A 3,252-nucleotide genomic window follows, 5' to 3' on the forward strand; every position below is an offset into this window, starting at 1 on the left:
CACCTACATGTTTATCAAATAGGTTGCCATGGATACACAAAATTACGTATTTACAACATTTAACACATTTTCAGATTTTAATGCCATAATCAATCGCAGTTTCCTCTGCTTTTCTGTAAAGGTGGTTTCCCAGAGCGAGATGTTTCTCAAGATTGGCAGACCTTACATACTGTTTCTGACAACAGGGATCTGGACATGAATACAATTCATCGTACAGTTGTCTCTGATCCTGGTCCTTAGAGTTTCTTTTTCTCATACGAACTTGTCCAGTATCAACTGCATGGGACGGAAATTCTTCTAAAACCTATACCAGAAAAATCCATAATGCATTACTAATATTTAACTAAAATAATAGAAATTCTACTGTATATTGTAGAATTTAAAAAAACAACAACTATTTAAAAAAAATTGTTTATCCATACAAAAAAGTGATTGTATATTTATTATATAGATTTGTAATCATAACAAATACCTGGAAACCCTTCATTTCTCTAACATCAAGATGTTGATATTTCAAGGGATTTGTCTCGATGAGACTTCCACGACCAACCTGGTATGCCTTTCTCATAATTACTGAATCCACATTAAATATAAAGTTGTTCAGAAGGCTAATCTGGGGGATGGATTTTGGATTTTATTTTTGGTTCCTCTGCATTGTCAATGGAGACAACACAAGCTTTAGTTCCTTTCAATCCATGATTGCTTTCTAAAGCTCTTTTCAAGTCTCTATGGTGAGTCCTACAAATTTGTTCACACCAATCTGAAAGTAAAATGATGTGATCTTCTAAACAAATACTTCTTTTTTTGATAAAAAAATTAAATTTGTCAGGGATGGCACAAGTTGCATGTGCAATAATGCACTAAACTAGAATGGACTATTGCATAAGATATATTACATGCAGCACTTTAGTTTCAGAATTTCATGAGTTTTACAACAAATGTACAAGTACTTTTCACCTAACAAAGGATTTTGTCTTATATGTAATAAAATTATTAAGCATGTTGCAAAGTCCTTGCTCATTCTCAACTTTTTCCTCAAAATGTCAACATTTTGAATCTGAAAATTGCTTAATGTATCCTTTTGCATACTAGCTAGCTAATGTATACTTAACAAATATTATAATTACCAAGTTCTTCCACAAACTGTACATTGTAAGAGGGAGAAACATTCTTCTTATGCTCCATTGAGCACCTCTTGCAAATTGCTACAAGACAAGTAATTGAAATAAATAATGCAAATTTTGTCAAAGTACAAGTACATTGTAATAGAACTTATTTATGGCATATACACATCATTATCGAATTCATTTTCTTTAAATTTCCTATGCTTAATAATATATTGAGTAAATAAACAAATTATAAATAATAGTGATCACCTGGTGTACTTTAACTGTTTTGAGATATAATAATTTTTTTCTATAGTTTTCTGTGAATGCCTTAATTTAGGTTACAAACAAAATGAAATGCTGATTTCCAATAATAGGCCTAAATGACCCCCCCCCCCCCCTCTTTTTTCATTTTTTTAAAATTATGATAGTTTGTGTAATTTTCAAATGAGATCCTAACAAACCATGTAAGTCTTACTACTTGTGATCAGTGATCAGTTTGCATTTCTCAAATTACTCCATGTATACATATGCTCTTTAAACTTAACTTGAATTTATTATCTAAATTTATTCTACTGGAATAATAAATATTTCTTTCATACACATAATTCAATGCAACTTTTTTTTTATAATCATTTTATTGAAAAAATGATAACTACTAACTAGGTTCATAATAATTATAACCAACCTGAAACTACTGGTAATATTTGTCTTGTATTTAACCACAGTTCTTTACAAATTGTTGGACTGGCTCCTCTGTCTGCTTTCATGTTTCCCTGATGACCAGGATAGGAACAGGTTCTCTTGGGTCTTTTCCATCGTGCCCCCAACTCTTCACGGTGCTTTGTATATTCTCATTGAAAGAACGGTTTTATCAACCGTGAAATACCCACTTCGATATAATATTAATATATACTCAGGACATACGTGAGCATCATATACATGCTTGTCTATTATTTCCACACTTTGTAGAGAATATAGATGACTCAAGATATCTATGTCACATTCATAAACATAAAAAGTGTTTGCAAAATTACAATCAGATTCTCCATTATGAAAGTAACACACAGCAGGGCATTTGGTTGGCAGTGCTTGTAAATAAACATCCATTTCCATTTATAAATATATCAAATTAATCAGACAGATCTTGGAAGTCATTTTGATTAAAAAGATCAGACCACACAGATCAAAAAAGTTGCATCAAGTCCATTCTGATAAATCATGTTTTGACCTCCATTTGACTTCTCTTCTCTTTTCTACCTCTTCTGCCTGGAGATTGCATTTAAGGGGAGGTAAATCTTATAAATAATTTTTCATAGAAACAAAACCTATCTACAGGATTTAGACATGGAAGATATTGATCTAACAAATATTTATGACCAGAAAATATATCTTCAAAATTAATTCAAAATTTAAAAAGCATTTTAAGGTCTCGATGTCTCAAATATGAATAAATTCAAGAATGACCTAAAATATGTCATTTCATATATGTATATATCAATTTTTATCAATTGTGCAGTAAACTTTGAGAGTCCAAAGATGGATTTTCTTTCAGTTTCCATTTAGCTCTTCTACTTCTATAATCATGTGAAATAGACAAGAGGCAAGCGTTTACAGGTATATTTATACCTTACTCAAAGTTAGCATTTTCTTTCATATCTGGCAGTGGTATCGATATGCCAGTTTTCTAAATTCAGCCTGATCTTTATAAAAGCAGTACTATCAATTCAACTTTGTTTTACTGAAAATATAAGACATAGATAACTTATATATGAGTAAAAAGTTTGTATGAATTGTTCTCTTATTTTTGTATTTTGGTACTCAAAATGTATCGTTTTTGGTATCTTTTTTACAATTTTCAAAGGATATTTGGGCCAATACTTAAAGTAGGTCAAAGCTAAAAATAGAACAACATTGAGGGGCAATTGAATTCAAAATTTGGACTTTCATGGGAGGTTCTTCCAGTTTTATACCAGTTTTAAAATATCTGAGATGTAAGCTTGTGGACCATTTTTGCCATTTTGCATGGTTTTCTCTGAGACGCTCACTTAAATTTTATGTTGAAATAAAAAAAAACTGTCTCAGATTTTCTTCATACCATGATTAGACATAATATTCAGTTCTGAAAAGTAAGCACTGCTCCATA

The 3,252-nt window shown here is 30.8% G+C and overlaps 1 pseudogene; it reads right to left on the minus strand.

Moving 5' to 3' along the window:
* Nucleotides 1-608: 608 nt before the first annotated feature.
* On the minus strand, nt 609-2,216 carry LOC133190680 (uncharacterized; annotated as a pseudogene).
* Between the last annotated feature and the right edge of the window lie 1,036 nt (nt 2,217-3,252).

The sequence above is a fragment of the Saccostrea echinata genome, unplaced genomic scaffold (assembly GCF_033153115.1).
Source record: "Saccostrea echinata isolate AGI-Se365-2 ecotype Australia unplaced genomic scaffold, CSIRO_AGI_Sech_v1 ptg000022l, whole genome shotgun sequence".
In the NCBI taxonomy this organism is placed as follows: domain Eukaryota; kingdom Metazoa; phylum Mollusca; class Bivalvia; order Ostreida; family Ostreidae; genus Saccostrea; species Saccostrea echinata.